This window comes from Lynx rufus, unplaced genomic scaffold (genome assembly GCF_022079265.1).
Source record: "Lynx rufus isolate CCGP_SWC_20201006 ecotype Redwood Valley unplaced genomic scaffold, mLynRuf1.p SCAF_4, whole genome shotgun sequence".
Classification (NCBI taxonomy): domain Eukaryota; kingdom Metazoa; phylum Chordata; class Mammalia; order Carnivora; family Felidae; genus Lynx; species Lynx rufus.
In genome coordinates, this window is record NW_025814856.1 from 36,402,275 (window position 1) to 36,425,201 (window position 22,927).

The following is a 22,927-nucleotide window of genomic DNA, read 5'->3' on the forward strand; positions in this document are numbered from 1 at the left end:
TTCCCAAGGCCACACAACTCTTAAGTGGCCAGGCTGGATGGAATCTCCGGCCATCTGACTTGAGGTCGGCCTGACTGTGTCTCCAGGTACTGCAGGGACCAGCACCAAGGGAACTGGGTGGGGGTGGAGACAGAGGAGAACCTGAGAGCTTCCTAAAGAGGGAAGTCATCCCCGGGAGGCAACCAACAGCTTCCCTGGGAAAATGCATGTCGGATGTTGTCAGTTCTACCAATTTCTCAAGAGAAGTCAGAAATTGGGATTTCTATGTGAAATCTCCTTGGTTCTAAGTTGGGTTTCAAACACAATACATGACAGACACTGAAGAAATTTTACAGCCCAGATGCAGTGAGCCTTGACTGGATCCGAGTTTGGAAGCCCACGCTCCAGAGGACATTGCTGGCATGACCAGGAGAATGTTACCGTGATTGGCTATTTGATGGTATTAGAGTTTCTGTCCTGCTTCTTGAGTGCGATCCTGGGATTGTGTTGTGTGGGACAATGTCCTTGTTCTTAGGCGATCCACGCTCAAGTATTCAGGGAGAAAGGGAGAGGGCAAATGAAAATACAGAGTGGGTGCTAAAGCAGATATGACAAGATACTCATAATTGCGTGGCCTAGATTAGTAACTCTCAACTGGGGGTGATTCTACCCCCAGATGACATGTGGCTATGACTGAGGACATTTTTTTTTTAACTCACAGCTGGGTTGTAAGGGGGGTGCTACTGGCACCTAGTGGGGGGAGTCGAAGCAGGCTGCCAGACACCCTACGATGCACAGAACAGCCCCCCCCCACAAATGAGAATGGGCCGGCCCCAATGGCAGTCGTACCGGGAGTGAAAAACCCATTTTTACCCTTCTTTCAAGTTTTGTCTTTTGTATGTGTAAAATGTTTCACAGTAAAAAAAGAGAGAGAGAGAGAGAGAGAGAGAGAAACTTAAAAATTAGAATACATAAATAGTGGTGCCTGGGTGGCTCAGTTGGTTGGGCCTCTGACTTCAGCCTAGGTCATGATCTCTCTGTTCCTGGGTTCGAGCCCTGTGTTGGGCTCCGTGCTGACAGCTCAGAGCCTGGAGCCTGTTTCAGATTCTGTGTCTCCCTCAGTCTCTCCCTCTGCCCCTCCCCTGCTCATGCTCTGTCTCTCTCTCTCTCTCTCTCAAAAATAAACATACATTACAAAAAAAAAAAAAAACATATATAGCAATACCTTGCAGACCAAACCAGTAACCACAGCTGGTTACCCTGGGTAACCACAGCCAGCCACTGTTTGCAGTCACTTGTTCCGATACATACTGGCAGAATATAAGGCTGCCGTGGCTGATGGATGAGGGTCTCTGAATATCTTCCTATATCATGGGCAAGACCCCCACATGCCCATGGATTCCACAGGTCCTGGAATTAGCAACTTTCCCATTTTCAAGTCCCAGTCAGCCCAAAAAGAGCAGCCGACATGCCCATGATTCTGGGTCTGAAAACTGACATCACGAAGGCCTCTTCTGGGCTACCACAATGGCACGGGTCACGAGGAGCAGTTGGTGACATGGGGCTGCTTTCCGATGAAATGAGAATGAACCCTTCATCTCAGTGACCCGCACAGCCAGCCCAAGACAAAATAAATTAAGAGGCTGCGGCCGAGATGGTAATTTCACCCGGAAGCTCTCAGGTCGCTGGGGTGTATGCCACCCAGGTACCCCCTGACCTGTGGCTGGGACTTGAAATGGTTAATTGCATACACAGGGCACCATGCATTTCGACGGTCCTGGGGGCAGCCCCCAGCACCACAAATATACAAATACACAAAGCAGAAATACGTGCAGAAAACACACAACCAAATGCAAATAAGAGAGTGGCATTGGATTAATGCATCCATCTCCACGACTGTAAAATAGTCCCAAACTCAAGAACACTCTTCCTTAAACATGAAGGCCACTTTTGAGGAGCCATTCAGGGAGGCTGCTACATGCGGATTTCTGGGGCTCATCCCGACCTCTGCTGACCCGGAATCTTTCCCTTTCTGGACAGAACACAACAATATGCATTCTAGGAAGCTGCCCACCCCCACCCAATGCTCACTCAAACTGAAAACACACTTGAAATCAGGGGGCTGGGGACTACAGTTTTATAACTAACTGGGTGACCTTGGAGAAGCCACCCAACCTGAGCCATGATTTTATCATCTATAAGTGGGAACTGATAGCACCTGTCTCCTAAGGTGGTCATGCACACTAAAGGAGTGTTTACACACACATGCACTCAAGTACACACACACACTCACACACACACACACACACACACACACACACACCTCTCTCTAGTGCAGTGCCTGGCAAATGTTCTTTCCTTTTCAGTAATAGCAACTGGCCACACACTGGAAAGCCTAGAGACCTTTACAGAAGTACACAGACTCAGCAACCCTAGAGATTGTGATCTAAATTGCCGGGGGCGGGCCCCTAGCAAGAGGGTTGTTTTGTTTTGTTTTGTTTTGTTTTGTTTTGTTTTGTTTTGTTTTTTAAAGCACTCCAGGTGGTCCTAAACAGCAGCTGGGGTTGTAAACCACACCTGGGAAACTGCCAATAAAAACCAACTATCCTTTCTCTTCAAGAGAATGTACTTCCATGGCATTCTGGAATTTCCAAACTGTGTACCAGGAGAGTCTTGTGTCCAGGCTTTTTCAGAGGTGTGGATGCCCCGATATTCAACACCCAACCAGCGCTTTGGTGGTCCCTGAAGAAGTGGCTGCAACCAACTAAGCCGGGGGGATTCTTTCTCCAGACAGAGCTGCAAGGTGGCAAGACAGGAATAAGATTCCCTCCTGAGCCCTCAGGTCTGCGGTGGAGCTCTGTCTCAACAGGAATACCCAGATCACACAGAGCCTGAAGATCACACATCACCTTCCCCCTCTGCAGGCCAAAGGGAGCCGCCCACCCTTAGCTCAGCTCCCACCTTCCCACCTCCCCTTCTCCTGCCTTTCCTACCCTCCTTCACCCCCCACCCAAACACCCAGGAGGGCTCCTGGAAGCGCTGGTTTGCAAGGGAAAGGCTCAGTGGATACTTCAGCAGAGGAATTAATAGGAATCTGCAAGGCAGCCTACCTATGCCTGGGGGACTCTCTCCCTACCAAGGCCACACCCATTGCTTGCCACAGTCCCGCCTCCCTAGTCTTCCTTCACCTTAACACAGACCCCGGGAAACTACAGGGACTGGCGGAGACTGCAGGGAAGTGAAACTCCTGCCCTTGGGGCTGGCCACAGGGCATCTTGGAGGTGCAGGAGGTGGGCGGGGCCAGCGTGTTACTCTCTCAGTTGGTCAGAGTTTCCTGAATCCTCTCCAAGCTAACTTTTGTGCTTCAAGACCCCAACATCCACCCACACCTCCCTGCTGACCCAAACCAAGAGGAATTTCCTGACCTCTTGCCCCAAATCCCTGCCTTCTGGGGGGGAAAAATCATCGGATACTCTGCGTATAAACAGAAAATAATTACTAGTGAGGTGGTCATGTTCCTCCGCCTATTTTGGGTGGGTCTCTTAGTTCAGGTTTTTTAGGCAGGCGTACCGAGTTCCTGCATCCACACAAGCACACATGGGCCCCGCCGGAGGTGTGGGGAGGGTGTGTGTCTGTGTGTAGGGGGTTGGGAGGGGGGACACATGGCAACCCCGTTGCCCACACTCGGCAAGATCCAGCTAGCTACCGCCCAGCCACCCAGCTGTTCCAAGACCGCCAGTCGCTCTCCAACCCCACCCGCCCAGACCTCCTGCCAACCCTGGCCTGCGTCGCGTCTGGGGGCTGCTTCCCGGTGGCTGCGCCCTCTGCCTCCAAAGTTACTGGGTTGTGCGAATCAACTTAGACACTTTTTAAAAGGCAAAGGAAAATCGCTCCATTAATCCCCAAATGCCTTCTCCCATCTGCTGCACTCTCAATCACTAGGACTTGCGTAATGAAAGTTGAGGGAAAGTTGAGGAATCTGGGGCAGGAGGGTGGCTCCCGCCCTTGGAGTCCTCGCCAACCCCTGCAAGGGGCGCAGCGCGGAGCGGAAGCCCTGGCCCCCAGCAGGGAGAAGTGGCGACAGCGGAAAGCGGGCAGGGGTCCTGGTGGCTGGGAGGCAACCAAGGTCCCAATTGCAGGAACCTGGCAGCTCAGGGAGAGAGAGAAGAGGCCGCTCCAGGCAAGCCTTTTCTTCTCGTCCTCCCTCTCTCTCTCCACCTCCCTCGCTTCTTTTTCGCGACCCTTACGAGTTGCAGGCGGCACACACTGCTTCCATCCCTCACACGTGCCGCCCTTCCCTTTCGGGCCGCCTGCCCTGTTTACCTAGAAGCTGGCATCTGGAATCCGAGGGGTAGACCCTTCGCCAAAACCCAAGACTCCGGGGCCCTGAGCTCCCGGGCTGCGTGTGTCTCAGATCCGCTTGAATCCTAGGTGGGAAAGGGCAGCGAGACGGTGAGGGGTGGTGCAGAGACCACCCCCTACATACACACACGCGCTCAAGTCCACACCTGTGCGGAGCCCAGCGCCCCTTCTCCGCGCCTGGAGCCGAAATTGGCTGCCCAGGCGATCTCCGCCAGCGGAGATGGGGGCTGGGGTGGTGGGAGGAGCGCCACTGCTCAAGGAAAGGTGGAGAGGGAAGAGGAGGGAGAGCGGCTCCTGGAGGGGAGGCGACGGAGTTGGGTGGAGGGGAGGCAGCCTACCTGGACTTGGCTTCCTTTGCCGCCGGTGCGCTTTCTCCAGCCCCAGCTTGGTGAAGATGCCTACAAGCATGACGGCCAGCACCCCGCACATGATGTAAAGGATCCGGTTGGTCTTGTCCTTCGTGGGGTGGTGCAGGGGGCCGTCCTTGCGCCCGGGAGGCTTGCGGGTGTTGAGCCACAGCGGAATGTCAGAGTTGGTGCAGGTGCTCTGGTTCAGTCGCCGCTTCTTAAAATGTGCAGCAGAACCGCAAGTCACAAGTCCCTCAGCAGAAGATGAAGTCGCCCGAGGAACAATTGAACGGCTGGTCCCACTCGTCCCTGATACCGAAGTAGCCGCGGCAGAAGTTCGGCGTGGGCGCTCGGGTAGGGGACGCGTCCCAGACCCCCGCGCCCTCGCTGGCCTCTTCCGAGGCGGCCCCCAGAGCGGCTGCACGCCCCCCTCCCCGCGCCAGCACTACCACGCAGCCCAGCCGAGCCAGCTGCCCGTGCCCCGCTCGCTCCTGCGCCCGGCACACGCGGGCGCACAGCTCGGTGAGGAAGCTGCCGAGGAGCAGCCGGAGGACGCTACGAATCATGTCTCCCAGCCTGGGCTCGGCCGGCCGCCTCTCCAGGCGCCGCCGAAGCTGCCGAGGCTGTTGCCGGGGGCTGCGAGCCGCCGCCAGGCGCACAGGCAGGCAGAGGCGCGGGGCTCTCGGTGGTGGGCGGCCCCTGCGCTGGGCTCAGCCCGCGTTCGCCTCCCGGGCGCCGCGCGCAGCGCGCCTAAGGGGAGGGGCCAGGCGGGGAGGAGCGCGCCTGGCCGGGCTGGGGGAGGACAAGTGGGCGCAAGCGCTGGGTGCACGTCCGGCCCCCTACAGGGAGAGGCGGAGGCCGGAGAGCAGCTGAGACTGGGTCGGTCCGTGGCTCGCCTAGGCCGGCGGCTCCGGACTAGCCGCCCTGCGCCCGCTCTCAGGATCCCTCTCAGCTCTCCAGCTTGCTAAGTCCCCAGGAGAGAGCCAAGCAACGCTTTTGGTATGAAGAGAGGGCAGGAGGAAAGGCGGAGGGGGGAGGGGGGAACGAGGGGTGGAAAGGTCGCGAGCTCCCGAGAGGCGGAGGCGCGGAAGAGGTGAGTCGGCAGGGCTGGCGGGAGTGAGTTGAGGGGCGGGGGTGCAGAGCTGAGCTAGGCTAGCGGGCGGGGATGGGGAAGCGTCGGCAGCCTCTGGGGCTGAAGTCACCGCTCGGGTTTCCCAGCAGGTGGAGGATGGCTGCGGGACCTCCCGCGCCCTCTCCGGGAGGGAGGCGCGGCTCAGACCTGTTCCGGGCGAAGAGGCGGCTCAGCCCCTGGCTTTTTCAGGCGTGTGCGCAGGAGCTGCGGTTCGAATCTGCCCTCCAGGGAAGGGGGGATTCACAGGGGCTAGGTAGGGACAGACTAAGTGGCTTCCACTCCAAGGCAAACTGAGACACAGTCTGATCAGGGTCGCCCCTCCAGGGTGCCCGGGCCGTCTCGCCCTTCCCTTCCCCGACTGAGCCCTCTAGCCAGGCGCGCGTCCGTGGTGGTTCTACTCCCTGGGACTTGCCTAGGACCAGTACTGAGCTGGGAAGGCGCGGTGGCAAGCCACTGGCCCCAGGGTAAGGACCCCCGGGAGAGGGCCGTGGGAGGAACTGAAGTCAAAGAAGCCCAGGGGTTGGAAAGAGGCAGCAGACCAGGCCCAGGCAGGGGCACGTCCCACGTCCCTGAAGGTCTTTCCTTGGGACTCTCCCAGGCCCCAGGACCTGCCACTTGTGTCCTTCTAAGACCTCGCGGGGGCCTTCCCTGCGTTCTGCTGGAGGGCACACAGCACGCCCAGATCCAGTGCAGCACAAAGCCTGGACACCTAGCCTCAGCCACCCTCCCGCATCTGGAGCTCGCGCGTGGGTCTCTGGAGTCGTCTGGCCCCTTGCTCACGGAGCCCCCCAGACATCCTCACCCCATGTGCTGCAGTCCGGCCTTGCTTCCTGGGCTTCCAGCCTCTGGTCCTTGCCCTTCAGCATTTCCAAATCTGCCCTCTCCACTCAGCTGATTCCAGCTGGAATCAGTTGGCCCTGTCTCATTTATCCCACTTCTTTCCTCTGCTTGAGTTTGACTCCAATAGCCCCCAAAACAGGATTTGCACCAAAGCTGCTACACTGAATTTAGATCTCCACACGACCCTGTGTGTGTGTGTGTGTGTGTTTTTTTTTTTTCATTGCATTAACTAAGTATACACCTTGCAGTCACCTGGACGGTTGGCAGGGAAATGTCGTCTCCACCACCCTCCCCTCCACTGGGCTTCAGTCAGGGACTTCTCCGGGCATTTTCAAAGCACCCAAAAGTTGGGCCACCAATAAAATGACATAGTGGGTTCTTTTAACTGAAAAAGCATGGTGGGGAGGTGGTTACTGAACTCCTTTGCAAGTTTTCTCAAAATGACAGGGAGTTTGGCTCACTGTGCCTTCCTTGGAAGAATGTCACCTCCTGTCTTCTGAAAGACTAGCATAGAATGACCCTGTTCCAGCAAAAAATGAACCAGGCCGACACTGACCCAGCATATCCAGGAGTATGCCAGCCCTCGGAGACTCACTGAATCGCGGGCTGTATTATGTCCCAAACCCACCTGGACAAGGTGTGAGATTGTTTAGTCTAAATGCATCTGAGCCATCGGAACGAGGTTCCCAAAATACGGCAGTGTGGCATGTGGGTCGACCCACACCCACCACCACTGTGTGAGCCTCTACAAACACAAGCATTGGTGTGTGAGAACTAATGATGGCTGATATCTGATGCCTACAATATGCCCACTAAGCTTGTCTTTTCTAAAGTCACCTCCTCACAGATGCTCAAAGCATGCCTAGCATCTCGCAGACAATCTGGGAATAGTTGCTAAACCACTGGAGTGACTGATCTCCTGTAACTCTATCTCTAGGTGATACTACGAGGCCCACACAACAGAGGGAGGGACTGAGGCCCAAAGCGATTAAACCAGATGCCCACAGTACCGCAGCAAGGGATGCTACACAGTTGGCTTTTGACCCAAGAAATGTGACTCCAGGGTCTGTGTTGTAACCATTGCAGGTAGTGCCTGCCTAAAATAGGCCTCCAGACTCCCTGTCCATCTGACATTACATTATGTATTTGGTTTTTGCCTATCTCCGCACATTGAACGGTAAACTCCAGGGCAGAAAGGGGCCTTGACTCCTGCAGCATCTCCCTGCACCTACAGCAGCAAGAAGCATGAGAAACACCCAAAAACTATGTACAGGCTGTTTTGATGAACTTACTAAACTCTTATGCAACCCATGGTGTGAAACCAAGGGAGGAAAGAAATGCAAACAACAGGGACAGACAATGGAGTTTCTGCTGTCAGGACCACACGGAGGGATCGGGATATTTCTAGGCACTAAATCAGAATTGGAAAGGACCCTTCCAGCAGGCCTGCCAAGGTCCAAGAGGCTGAGGCTCAGAGAGGTTAAGGTCTTTGTCCCAAGGTCACATGGTCAGCAAATGGGAAAGCCAGGGCTGGGTGCAGAATGCCAGACTCCTAACCTCTGCTTTCCTGCCTGCGCACCCCCACTGCACCCCACCAAGGCACCTCCCAGCAAGCATCAGGGCTGGGAGCCTAGGACAAGGGCCTGGTAGGAGGATAGGTCACAGACACCTTCCCGCAAGAGTTGGGGTTGTTCAGACACATTTAAATTTGATTTTAAAAAAGAGAGACAGAAGAAAACAAACAAACAGAACAAAACACCTTCGTGAAAAGAGACAAAATCTAGACAGAAAAGTCCATTTTAGAATCTGTCTCCAATCTCTGTAAAATATTGCCTATCACCAGAATATTTGACTTCGGTCCTCAGGGGAGATTTACTCTGGCTGCTAGTCCAGGCTTTACTTAACAGAGACTGCCCCTGTTTGTCACAAGGAGAGTGCAGGGAGTCTGCTTGGGAAAGAAGCCAACCTGATAGAAGGACCCTTTGTGGCTTCTTTGCCAGATCCCAAACTTTAAACCTGCTATCTCTGTGAACTTCAACCAAACCAAATTCCCTTGCTGTTCCCGCCTGGAACATTGCCCACCCCCGTTTCCCAAGCCTTTGAAAAATATGTACAAGAAGGGGGGAATCGGGTTCATTTTCCTCTCTAAAGGAAGAAAGCCACTTTCCTCTGGGTATGTCAACTCAGTAAATAGAGTCACTGCCTCCTAATAGAAGTGTGATTATTGACAACATGTCCCCGTTTAGAAGATGTGGTTGAGAAAGCATTTCTGGAAGGGTTCCCGGTGGGGAGGGGTGCGGGGTGTGTGTGTGTGTGTGTGTGTGTGTGTGTGTGTGTGTGTGTTGTGTGTGTGTGTGTGTGTGTTGTGTGTGTGTGTGTGTGTAGAGATGGTGGTGGTTACTCACTTCCTAATTGAAAACACCTGTCAAGTTCTAGAAGATGAAAAATCATCATCAAAGACCACCCCCACCACTACCCAAATGAATTCCTGCAAATGTGTTGAAATTTACATGCAGCTGTTCAGGAAAGTGCTTTCTATGAAAGAGATGATGACATTATTATTTACAGCACAGGCACTTTTAGTATCTAAGGAAGAATCTCGTTGGCTCTAGGCTTAATTGTCAGTCTGCAGCACAATTTGCAAGGAACCTGCAACCATACTCCCCAATAATTAAGGGGAAGGAGCGATGTTACAAAGGAGGTTTACTCACCAGGACTCGGAGCCCACGTCAGTCTATATGCAACTCCACAAATTAGACTCTCTGTGTTGTGGCCCTCACCGGAAGGCATTGATTCTTAATAGTCCTCATCGGGTGACTCTTAGGGTTTCAAAAAGGTTTCTTAGCAACTGTTAGTCTTGCGAAAAAAGAAAAGAGATGACACACAAGCTGTTGGTTGGAAACCTTAAGAGCTGCCTGGGGGCTGGGGGAGATCAAAACTGGACCCCCATATACAGAGGGCAAGGAGAGACCAAAGGAGGAGGCAGATGTCTCCAGATGGGTGGATGGTGGGGGTAATAAGCAAGGGAACTTACAAGGCCTGCCCTGGGCCCTGCAAGGCAAGTGGCTCTCTCCACCTGCCTGCCAGAATCTTACAGGTTTATATTACACACAACCCGCAATAGGGGTCAGTAGTATATCGTCCAGATGGTCTCAGCAGCACTTTCTCTCTCAAGCCTGCATCCTTGAAGCAGACTCCTCGTGCCAGAACAGTGTTTGGAATATACATTGCAAGGACAGGGGAGGGGGTGATGAGCCTCCGATTGCCCGCCGCCAGCTCAGGGGTCAACTGAAGGTCATGTCCCCTCGATGACTTTCTCCAACAGAAGCCAAAATGTGGCCAGCACCTTGCCGTGCTGGGGCAACACGCTGGTTTGATATATTTTATTCTCTTGTTCTGAAAAGAGAAAGGAAACTACAAGGGAAGGGAAGTGGGTCTAAATTTTGGTTCCCCCAGACTACAAGTAGTAGGTGAGATGATTTTTGGGGGTACCAAACATGTCTTGTAAATAATTTTATATTTATTGTTAATGTGTGTCAGAAAAAAATAATGCACATCAAACACTTGGCTTCAGGGGAAAAACATTTAAGGTGCACATCAATTTAAAGTCCATTTAAGAAGAATAATAAATACATTATAGTATTTATTAATAAAGTAAAAATGCAGAAAATAAGATGAAGTGTCTTGTGTTTAGGAAACGTGGCTTTTGGTATGAGGACAGGGTTTCTCAGCTTCAATGCTATCGACATTTTTTTTTAATGTTTATGTATTTTTGAGAGCGAGACAGAGCATGAGCAGAGCAGGGAGAGAGAGAGAGAGAGAGAGAGAGAACGACACGGAATCTGAAGCAGGCTCCAGCTTCTGAGCTGTCAGCCCTGACCCAGATGAGTGGCTCAAACTCGCGGACCGTGAGAACATGACCTGAGCCAAAGTCAGTAGCTTAACTGGCTGAGCCACCCAGGTGCCCCAACGCTATTGACATTTTGGAGTGGATCATTCTGTGATGGGGGGAGCTGATGTGGGGGGCTGTCCTGTGCATCGTAGAAGGTTCAGGGGCATCTCTGGACTCTACCCACTAGATGCCAGTAGCACCTCCCAGTTGCCACAACCAAACACAGGTGATGAGCAGACATTGCGAAATCAGTTGAGAACCGCCCCATGTTTAAATCCTAGTTCTTTCTGTATGAGGTTTATGACCTCAAATGAGTCGCTTAACCTCTCTAAGCCTCAGTTTCCTCACCTATAAGATGTGGATATGAATGGGTCTTTCCCGGGACACCTGGGTGACTCTTTCGGCTAAGCCTCTCTGACTCTTGACTTTAGCTCAGATCATGATCTCATGGTTGGTGAGTTCAAGCCCCATGTTGGGCTCCACACTGACACCGAGGAGCCTGCTTGGAATTCATTCTCTCCCTCTGCCCCTCCCCCATGCGCTTGCTTGCTCTCTCTGTCTCTCTCAATAAATAAATAAATAAATAAATAAATAAATAAATAAATACTTTTAAAAAGAATGGTGTTTTCCCCAGGAATCTTACAAACACTCCATATCTTGCATAGAGCACTTAGCACAGTGAAATGGAACTTTGGCAGTGCTTAGTAAACAGTCATTCTTAAGACAGGAAACCTGAAGGAGCCTAGCAGGTGGCAGGCACTGCCCTGAGTCCTGGGGAGACAGAAGGCTGAGACAACATCCTTGCTCTCCAGGATCTCAGATCTCCAGGACAGGATAGAATATAGAGGCAGGGCAAGCTTCCTGGGCATGCAGTCTGGACAGCCTTACAGCAACCCATGTTCAGGAGGGTGCCATGCTTCGCCTGCTGCTCTGCCATTGTCGTGAAACTCTTAAATGATTTCTGAACACGGGGCCTCACCAAATCTGCAGCCAGTCCTCTATGTAGGGGATGCAACTCTGGCAAAATAAGAGGTCAAGCATTTGGGAACTTACAGGGCGATGTTTCACTTTGCCTACAGAGGCAAAGGCGTCTCTTAAAGTGTTGACATCAAATCAGTCCTAGCTTACATGTATGTAAGCATTCTCAGCAATGTAGCAAGAAGAAGTATTTTTTAAGTAGGCTTTATGCCTAGTGTGGAGTCCAGTGCTGCTCTTGAACTCACAACCCTGAGATCAAGACCTGAGCTGAGATCAAGTTTAACCAATGGAGCTGCCCAGGCACCCCACAGCAGGAAGAATTTTCGTAGATTCTCTTTATTTTATTTTATTTTTTTATTTTTTTTAACGTTTATTTATTTTTGAGACAGAGAGAGACAGAGCATGAACGGGGGAGGGTCAGAGAGAGGGAGACACAGAATCCGAAACAGGCTCCAAGCTCTGAGCTGTCAGCACAGAGCCCGACGCGGGGCTCGAACTCACGGACCGTGAGATCATGACCTGAGCCAAAGTCGGACGCTTATCCGACTGAGCCACCCAGGCGCCCCAGATTCTCTTTAAAAATAGTTCTCCGGGACCTGGGTGACTCAGTCGGTTAAGTATCCAACTCCTGATCTCGGCTCAGGGTATGATCTAACAATTCCTGAGATCAAGCCCCACATGGGACTCTGAGCTGACAGTGTGGAGCCTGCTTGGGATTCTCTCTTTCCCTATCTTTCTGACCCCCCACCAAAATAAATAAATAAACTAAAAAAAAAAAACCGAGGTAGTTGTCAAATGTCAGTCCCAAGAACAATACTGAAGTTTTCCATAGTTAAGTTTCCACTGGTCCATAGAAAATTGAGAAAAATTATGGTTGATGAAATAGATATTCTATAAGCAGCTCTTTTTTTTTTAATTTTTTTTTTCAACTTTTATTTATTTTTGGGACAGAGAGAGACAGAGCATGAACGGGGGAGGGGCAGAGAGAGAGGGAGACACAGAATCGGAAACAGGCTCCAGGCTCCGAGCCATCAGCCCAGAGCCCGACGCGGGGCTCGAACTCCCGGACCGCGAGATCGTGACCTGGCTGAAGTCGGACGCTTAACCGACTGCGCCACCCAGGCGCCCCTAAGCAGCTCTTTTAAAGGCTGTATACTCTATTTGTGTAACAATCACTTTCTAAACTATGTTAGTCTTGTGTGTGTGTGTGTGTGTGTGTGTGTGTGTGTGTGTGTGTGTGTGTAAATATTTCTTACCAGGGTAAAATGGTAAACTTATCATGCCTAATTTTTGGTCATTTTACTATAGACGAATCCCAGAGTCTGGGATGACTAATGTAAGAACCTCACAGTAGGGTTTGTTCACAAGAAAAGTGGTAGTTTGAGGCAATTCTCTGAATAATTTAAGTCCCTCCAACTGTGCTGTGAAACCAAAATAGGTTTTAGGGTCATGCATTTTCCAGCTAGCTACATTGGCTAAAATGATGAGGTATATCCCCAGGAATTAGCTAAGGCTGGATGCAAAGCACACAACTCCCCAGACCCATGTCTCTCTGCTCCAACAAATGCCTATAAATACAGATTGTATCAGAGAGTTTTTTCCATGTAACAAATCATCCCAACATTTAGTGGCTTAAAATAATAACTGATTATTTAACTAACAGTTCCGCAGATTGGCAACTTAGGTTGGCCTCAACTGGATGGTTCCTCTGGTCTTGGTTGGACTCACTCATGCATTTGCTGCTAAACTGCCAGGTCACCAGGGTGCTGGTTGGTCTGGGACAGCCTTCATTTGGGACAGCTCCTCTCTGTCCCATGAGATTTCTCATAAGCCATCAGGCTACCCCAGGCTTTTTCACATGATGCCTGGGCAGGGTTCCTAGTCACCAAAATAAAGCACGTGAGACTTATTGAGACCCAGGGTCAGCACAGGCACGTCATCACTGTGCCACATTCTGTTGGCACAAAACAAGCTACAAAGGCAGTTTATATTCAAGGAGAATATGGAAGAGTGGCAAGGTTGCATTGCAAAGGGACATGCATGTGGTGCCTGGGTGGCTCAGTCAGTTAAGCATCCGACTTTTGATGTCAGCTTGGGGTATGATCTCACAGTTTGTGAGTTCGAGCCCTGTGTCAGGCTCTGTGCTGACAGCGGGGAGGCTGCTTGGGATTCTGTCTCTCCCTCTCTCTGCTCCTTGACCACTTGCTCTCTCTCTTTCTCTCTCTCTGAAAATAAAAAAAAAAAAAAAAAGAAAGCAAGCAAGAAAAGAAAAGGGACATGCATGCAGAATGTGTGAATCACTGTAGCTATTTTTTTTATATCAACTGTCTTAGTCCATTTTGGCTTCTGTAACAAAATGTCATATACTGGTTGGTTTGTAAATAGTAGAAATCTATTTCCCACAGTTCTGGAAGCTGGCAAGATCAAGACACAAGCATGGACACATTCTGGTGACAGCCCTCTTCCTGGTTCATAGGTGGCACCTTTTCACTGTGTCCTCACATGGCAGAAGGGGTGATAGAGCTCTGTGGGGTCTCTTCTATAAGAACAGTGATTCCATTAGTAAAGATGCCACCCTCATGACCTAACCATCTCCCAAAGGTCCTAGTTTCTAATATCATCATATTGGTCCTTAAGATTTCCAGATGGGAATTTTGAGAGGACAAAAACATTTATTTAAAAAACAATTTTTTTAATGTTTTTCTTTGTTTTTGAGACAAAGAGAGACAGAGCATGAACATGGGGGCGGGGGGGCAGAGAGAGAGGGAGACACAGAATCTGAAGCAGGCTCCAGGCTCTGAGCTGTCAGCACAGAGCCCATTGTGGGGCTTGAACTCACAGACTTGCTTGAACTCACAGACTGTGAGATCATGACCTAAGCTGAATCCGAGGATTAACCGACTAAGCCACCCAGGTGCCCCTGAGAGGACACAAACATTTAGAGGACAGCTTCAACCTACCAAACAGTTCAAATGGCAATACTACCAACCACGGTAGAATGAAAATCCCCCTGTCACCAAGACTGCCCCACCGACAGTATTCCAGGAGAAACTTATACACACGTTTGTACTGTCTGCAAAGAAGCAACAGTCACATAAAGTTATACAAGTTGTGCTTTCACCTACATAATCAGAACAATCCCTGTACATTGGAAAGTTTGGTACCCAAACAGCCAGCCATGTGTCCAAACCAGTAAACCGGGAGGGCCTTGGTGCCTCCCTTTGTTTCAACTTCCGTATCCTGTCAGTCACCAAGTTCTGTCAATTCTCCCTCCTGAACAAACATCAGATCCTTCCTTCCTGTCATCCCCATTCCTCCTGTTTCACTTCAGCCCTCATCATCTCTCATGGTGACGATGACACTTCTCCCTAATTTTGCCTACCCCCCTCATGTCCTCATCCTGAATCCAGTTGTCTTTCATTCACTTTTTTCATGCACTTAACAAGCCTTTATTGAATGCTCACATCGTGCCAAGCACTCTGCTGGTGGTGGCAGATACAACAGGAAATAAGAGAGCCCCTAGTTTGGTAAAGGAAAGAAGCAAAAAAGACTTAATTTATTCGTCAGGGCAGGTCATGTGCTGTACTGCATAACCACAAAATCTCAGTGGCTTAACCCAGTAAATGGTGACTTAGGAATCCAGGTCTCTCCCATCATGTAGCTCCACCATCATAAAATCCTTTACTTTGAGCCATGTGGGAGCCATGTGGAGGCCATACAGAGCCATAAAGGAAAGAGCAGAAGGATGGAGTGAGGTAGTTTATGGCCATGCCTGGCAAGTGGCAGACATCATTCCCACCATATTCCATTGGCTGAACTCGGTCACATGGTCCCAACTTAAGCACAAAGGACTCTGGGAAATGTAGTGTTCCTACATGCTCAGAGCAGGAAAGAGAGCTGGTGAATGTATAACCAGTCCTTTCCTCAATGGATGATTGTCATGCATGTAACTGGGAAGTATGGCATCCTAAGGGAACCAGGGGCGGGTCTAATGTATTTACTATAGCCTTGGATTCAGGAAGGCAGGGTGGTGGGCTAAATAATGGCCCCCGAAGATATCCAAGTCCTAATCCCTGGAACCTCAAACCTAGTACCTGGCAGAAAGGACTTTGTACATGTGATTAAGTTAAGGATCTTGAGACAGAGAAATTGCTCTGGATTATCCAAGGGGGCCCTATCTGTAATCATGAGTGTTCTTCTAACAGGTAGATGGAGGGAGATTTGACCAGGGAAGAGAAAAGGGAGATGAGATGACAGAAGCAGAGACTGGAGTGATGTGCTTGAAGATGGAGGAAGGGTCCATAAGCCCCACAAGCTAAAAAGCTGGGAAAGGCAAGGAAGAGAATTATCTCTTGGAACCCCCAGAAGGAATCAGCCTGCCGACACCTTGATTTTAGGCTATTAAGGCTCAATTTGAACTTCTGGCCTCTGCAAGTATAAGAGAATAACGTTTTCTTGCTTTCAAATACTGAATTGGTGGTAATTTGTGACAACAACAAGAGGAAACTAATACAAGCAGTTATGCCTACACTAAGTTCCAGATAAGGATCACGCATTAGTGAACTAGGCAAAAAGACTGGAAGACAGGGCCAGAGGTGGAAGTTAAGGCTGAAGGGTAGCAAGGTCCAGATCCAACAGGATTTGCCAGGGAGGAGAGGGAGGGGAAGAGGGCAATGAATTTAAGCCTGAGGGCACCAGAAAGCCATTGAAGCAGGAGTGGCCTGACCAAGATCTGCATTTTCGCATGATAACCCCACCTGCTCTGTGGAGAGCACATCAGGGGAACCAGTGCTGGTGGCAGAAGACAGTCATTTATTTGCTTTATCCCAGGAGAAAAGTAGAAAGGCAATATTCCAGGGTCCTGGCAATATGTAGTGGAATCAACGGGACTTGGTGATGGCCCGCCTCTGATAAGAGACATCCACTCCATCAGCGACATCAGCTGCACCAACTCTGATGGTCGATGGTACCTGCAGAGGACGTAACCTGCTTAGCCACCTATCCGGAATTGAGACAAACTAGGGAAGTCTAAAGGAACAGGCAAGGTGCCTGTGAAGACCGGGTGCCATCCATTGGATGCCTTCTTCCAAATCCTGTATTGCCAAGACCATCATGTCCTTTGTAATTTGAGTAAAATAGTTAGAGCACCATCCCCATATACAGGGAAACCCAGCATTAACCTTCATCACCACCCACACCACCATCAAGGGATTTCTATTTCTCCGAATGGCTTCTGACTCTGATTTCCTGTTGCTGCTTGTACAGCTACCCAAACGATGGGCGAGCTGAGGCTGAAATCCAACATACACTGTCCTGGCCGAAGCATGTAATCTTGGTGTATACAGAAACTGATTTGATGCTTGGCATGGCCAGAACTTGGAGCTTTTGAGGAGAAAAGACTGGAAATAAAGGTCAAGTAGGGGGTCAGCTAAAAGTGTTTCAATGCCTTGCTAAGGGGCTCAAGACTGCTTCCTATAATGATGGTACCTTATCCAACAATGTAAAACAAAGACAGACACATCCATTCAGATTTGCATCTTATGCAAATCCTGTTGCCAGCGAATCTGGTCCTCATCAGCCTTCTGGGACCAAGAAAAAGCCAACCAGTCTGAGCTGAGACTGTCTATACCAAGTCCTGTGGGGAATCCCATTGGCCTCCATGCACAGACTGGATCAAACAGTGCTGGGAAACAGAAAGGGAAAATGGATCTGACTCGAGAGAGAAGCAGAAACAAGACAAAGAGAAACTTAACTGCCTGGCTGATGGCTTTCTGGATCCTGAGATTTGGGGGTTCTGCGTGCTACTCCTGGATCTCCCAATAAAGTCCTCCTAACTTCCTCCTGTTTTTGCCCAAATTAATGCAAGTTGATTCCTGTTACAATTCTGGCCTGGATACCGTGTGTCCAGTTTCTGTCTTCAGGCCTTCGTCACATCACCACCAATTGTCACATTTTGTGTCTCTCCTTCCCGATGCCATGAGTTGGCCAGATGGAGAGGAGGAGGAGAGGTCAGGGGAAGGCGGGGGGGGGGGGGGAAGAAGAGAGAAAGGTGTCATTGCATACATACTCAAAGATGTAGAAAAGTCTTCATTATGGCATTGTCTGTAATAGCAAAGGACTGAAAACCACCTCCATCGGTGAGAGAACTGATAGTCTCCCAGAGAGATCTCTCCATCGGTGAGGTACTGGCTAAATAACTCACGGTACTTCCATATTGGAAAACTATACAGCAGTTGAAAAGAATGATCAGTGAAAAAAAATTCTAGGGGTGCCTAGGTGGCTCAGTCAGTTGAGCATCCAACTCTTGATAACGGCTCAGGTCGTGATCTTGCCATTCATGGATCGAGCCCTGCGTAGGGGTCTGAGCTGACTGCTCAAAGACTGCTTGGGATTCTCTTTCCCTCTTTCTCTGCCCTTCCCCCACCTCTCTCTCAAAATAAATCCATAAAATAAAATAGAGAACTCAATTTAGGCATTACTGCCTTTCTTACATATTTAGTAAATAAATATGTTTATAATCTAAACATGGTATAAATTATAATAAATTGTCATTCATATTATTATACATCTAAGTGTATTTTAAAAATATATAATAAATATGCTGTCATTTATTTATTAAAATATATAAATATATAAGTATATTTATTATATGAATGTATATAAATAACACATAATATACATAACGTACACATATTATATACAAATACATACTGTGTGTGTATATATATTAAATGATCTTCAATGAAGATATAATTGTTTTCAAAAAGCAAGGCAGAAAAAAAATTGAAATTAAACAAATTAAAAAAATTAAAAGTAAGGCGGAGATACAAGTAAACATCCTTTAAATTTTTTTAATGTTTACTTAGTTTTGAGACAGAGAATGAGTGGGGGAGGGACAGAGAGAGGGAGACACAGAATCCAAAGCAGGCTCCCATGGAAGGAATGCAGGATTGGGCACCCCAGGAAAGAGCTGGAGGAGTCCTACAGGCCTCGTGAGTCCCCAAAGGGCACATCCCTCACTCACCTGTGCTGGTGCAGGCTGGGGCCGGGAAGCAGCAGCAACAACATCCAGAGGCAGCAGGGGCAGCAGATTCCTGGGATGGTGGATGGAGCAGTGAGCCATGGTCTCGCAAGCAAGGGGAATCACCACGCGGGGCTGCCCTCGGCCCTTACCCCCTGCCCCAGCCACCTCACTGTCTCTTGCCCTGGCATCACCCTCCAGCAGGGCATGGGCAAGCCAGGCAGGGATGGGCACCTGGGGCCACAGGAGTGTCCCCCATGACCTCTGTGTCCTAGCTGTTGAATGGGCATCAGGAGTCACTCAGGGCCCCTGGAACCAGGAGGGAGAACCCAGCCCTGGAATCTTCTCTGATGGGACTTGGGGAGAATTATGGAGGGACAGCACTTAGGGCCAGTTCATTCACAGGATAAAAGCACAACACAAGGTCACCTTGGCTGCTGCTGGCAGTGTTTTCTTACCCAGGCCCCATTTGAGCCCTTACCCAGGGATATGGAGAACTTCGATACACAAGAACTTAAAATTCAAAACTCTCAATAAATTTGGTATAAAAGGAATTTACTTCAACATAATTAAGGCCATATATGGCAAGCCCGCAGCAAATATCACATTCAGTAGTCAAAGCTGAAAGATTTTGCTCTAAGATCCAGAGCAAGACAAGGGTGACAAGGGTGTCCACTCTCTCCACTTCTATTCAACGTAGTCTTGGAAGTCCTACCACAGCAATCAGGCAAGAAACAGAAATAAAAAGCTTCCAAATCAGGAAGCAAGATGTAAAATCACCCATTTGCAAATAACATGATCTTAGTATATAGAGAAAACCCAAAGCCTCCACCAAAAAGGAAAGAAACAAACAAGCAAACAAACAAACATAGCACATGCTGTTACTACATTTGCCAAGTCACTGTATTTTAAGGGCAAATCCTGGCAATAGCCAATCCATCCATTCCAAGGCTCCACAGTAACTGTACTTAATCTGCTGTATGTATTGCACAGTCAGTTGCTAGGGCTTATACCCAGGGTAGGGATCAGCCTCGTGATTGTCAGGGGTGTGTCAGTGTCTTGTGGCCTTGAAGGAGAGGGAGACCAGCAGCTTTAGGAACTTCACCTGACTGTGCATGCCATACATGTAGGCAGGGGGAAGCAGCACTGTCAGGCACGAGGAGATAGACTGGGGCAGAAAATGCCATACTAGGACCCCCATGTCCTTCCCTCTTTCGATGGGGTGTGCTCCATTCCAGGTATAGTGCATTTCTACGGGTCTGACTTTCAGCAGGACAACAGGATCCCAGTAGAGATCGAGTAGATCCCTCTCACCCAGGGGCACAAAGTAACTCACCTATCCTAGGGGGCATCCCATGGCAAATTCCAGTAGACAACACCTTTTGGTGTTCTCAGCAGCATAGCATATGAATCCACAGTGAGAGTTGGGGCCATAGCGGTCTCCCTAGACTTCTATACCTTTAGAGTGTTGGGTGCCTTACCAGGGGTCCCCAGTCTGACATATGGGGCATATGTTTGATCATTCAAATGCATTAAAGCCTGTGACAGCACATTAGTACACCGGGACAAGGTGGTTTTCCCTGTTACTAATTTAATCTGCTGCTTTAACATTCCATTTTTCCTTTCTACCAACCAGTGCTTTCTGAGCCAGGACACGGAAAACAGGGAGGATCACCTCAGGCTCTTGCAGGTGAGCCAGATGTCCTGATGCCATATCCTGATACCACAGGGCTTAGTTATGATAATCTGCCCTTTGGCTTCCCAGTGTCTAAATTCGAGGCTAATCTCTTTAGAACAGCCCACCTGTCAGTGCAAAGGATTAATGGCTAGAACTCATGAGTGATCACCAGTGAAACCCCTCTGAGTTCAGCCCAGTGGCTGCTTAGCTTGTTCCTGTTTCCATCCAGATGGTGTCAGTATTGGGTTGAATAGCAACTTGAGTTCGTTCCTCTGCTTGGGTTTCCCCAACTAGACCTGTCTGTATATTAGGCATCAGAGGGAATTTCCCCCATTTCCTCTAGAGGCCACAGAGGCCACAACACGAAGAAGAGTGGGGGCATTTGAAGGATCTACATATTCTATAGGACCCAGTAGCACCCACATTTCTGGAGACAGTGGGCTGTACACAGAAAATTATAAAACTTTGATGAAAATTAAAACAGAAACAAATGAACAGATATCCTATGTTCATGGATCAGAAGAATTAATATCATTGAAATGTCCATATTACCTAAAGTCATCTATAGGTCCGTGCAATCTCTACCAAGATTCCAATGTCATTTTCACAGAAGTAGAAAAAAAAACCCTAAAATTTGTATGGAACCACAAAAGATTCCAAATAGCCAAAGCAATCTGAGGAAGTATATAAAGCTAGAGGCATCATATTTCCGGATTGAAATTGTATCGCAAAGTTGCAGCAATCAAAATATTATGGTACTGGCATTAAAAAAAAGACACATAGGCCAAGAGAATAAAGAGCCCAAAAATAAACCCATGCATATGTGGTCAATTAATTTATAACACAGAAGGCAAGAATATACAATGGGTAAAGGACAGTCTCTTCCATAAATGGTGCTGGAAAAACTGGGTAGCTGCATGCAGAAGAATGAAATTAAACTCATATTTTATACTAGTCACAAAAATTAACTCAACATCCTTAAATATTGTACATGAATCTGTAAAACTCTAGAAGAAAACCAACAGGAAAAGCCCCTAAATATTGGTCTTGACAACATTTTTTGGATGTGACACCAAAAGCACAAGCAATAAAAACTAAAGAAACAAGTGGAACCACATGAAACTCAGAAGCATCTCACAGCAAAGGAAATCATCAACAAAATCAAATGTGAACCTACAGAACAAGAGAAAATATATCCAAAATATTTCAAGAACTCATATCACTCAATAGCAGAACCCACAAATAATCCAATTTAAAAATGGGCAAATAACTTAAATAGACATTTTCCCAAAGATTTTGCCAAAGATTTTCCCAAAGACACACAATGGCATACAGATACATGAAGGGGCTCCATGTCACTAACACCAGGAAAGTGCAAATCAAAATCATAATGAGATCTTGTCTCACAGCTGTTAGGATTCTTATCATAAAAAAGGCAAGAGATAACAAGTGTTGGTGAGAATGTACAGAAAAGGGAACCTTTGTGCACTGCTGGTAAGAATATAAATTAGTATGCCCACGATGGCAAACAGTATGGAGCATCCTCCAAATATTGAAAATAGAACTACCAGGGCACTTGGCTGACTCAGTCGGTGGAGCATCCAACTCTTCATCTCAGGGTCATGAGTTTGAGTCCCACGCTGGGTGTAGAGATGGCATAAACTAACTAACTAACTAACTAACTAACTAACTAACTAACTAACTAACTAATTTAAAGAAAATAGAACTACCATATGATCCAGCAAACCCACTCTGGATGTACAACGAAATCTGTTTATTCTCTTGGGAAACAAAGCCACTACCGCCAAGGGATATCCGCCCCTACATGTTCATTGCAGCCATATTCAAAATAGCCAAGACATGGAATCAACCAAAGTATCCACTGACAGATGAATGGATAAAGAAGATGTATGTGTGTGTGTGATTTATGATATGTATTTCATATGATAGTATTTCAATATATATATGACATATCATATGGATATATGTCATATGAATAATCATATACATATTGAAATATTATCAGCCATAACAAAAGAAATCCTTCCATATGTGACAACATGGATGGACCTTGAGAGCATTATGCTATGTGAAATAAGTCAGAGAAAGACAAATCTTGTATAATACCACTTATTTATGAATCTAAAAAAGTCAAATTCACTCATAGAAACCAAGAGCAAATTGGTGATTGCCAAGGGCTAGGGATGGAAAGATGTAGGTCAAAGTGCACAAACTTTCAAGTAGAAGATGAGGAAGTTCTGGGGATTGTGCAGCATGGTGACAATGGTTAACAATACGAGAGTTGCTACAAGAGTATTTTTACCACCCCTCATCCCACATACACAAACAGGTAACAATGTGAGGTCTTGATTGTGTTGACCAAACTTACCATGGTAATTATTTCACAGTATATATGTGTACCAAATCATCACATTGTACAACTTGAACTCACATAATGTTATTTGTCAATTATATCTCAATAAAGCAAGAAAAAAAATCAGGTCAAGCATCTCCTTCCTTTACAGCCTTTCTGGGACCCTTTTCTGATCCCGTGAGAGTTGACTCAGTTCTTCTGTTCCACCCATACTATGGAATAGGTTCAGTAATAACACTAACCACATTTTATTACATTTTTTTACCTATACACCTGTCACCCACTAACAGATTATAAGCTCTTTGAGGACAGGGACTATTTTAT

At 48.3% G+C, this 22,927-nt stretch overlaps 1 pseudogene; it reads right to left on the minus strand.

Annotated features, from left to right (window-relative positions):
• Nucleotides 1–4,475: 4,475 nt before the first annotated feature.
• LOC124523339 (protein shisa-9-like) lies at nt 4,476–18,653 on the minus strand (annotated as a pseudogene).
• Nucleotides 18,654–22,927: the final 4,274 nt, after the last annotated feature.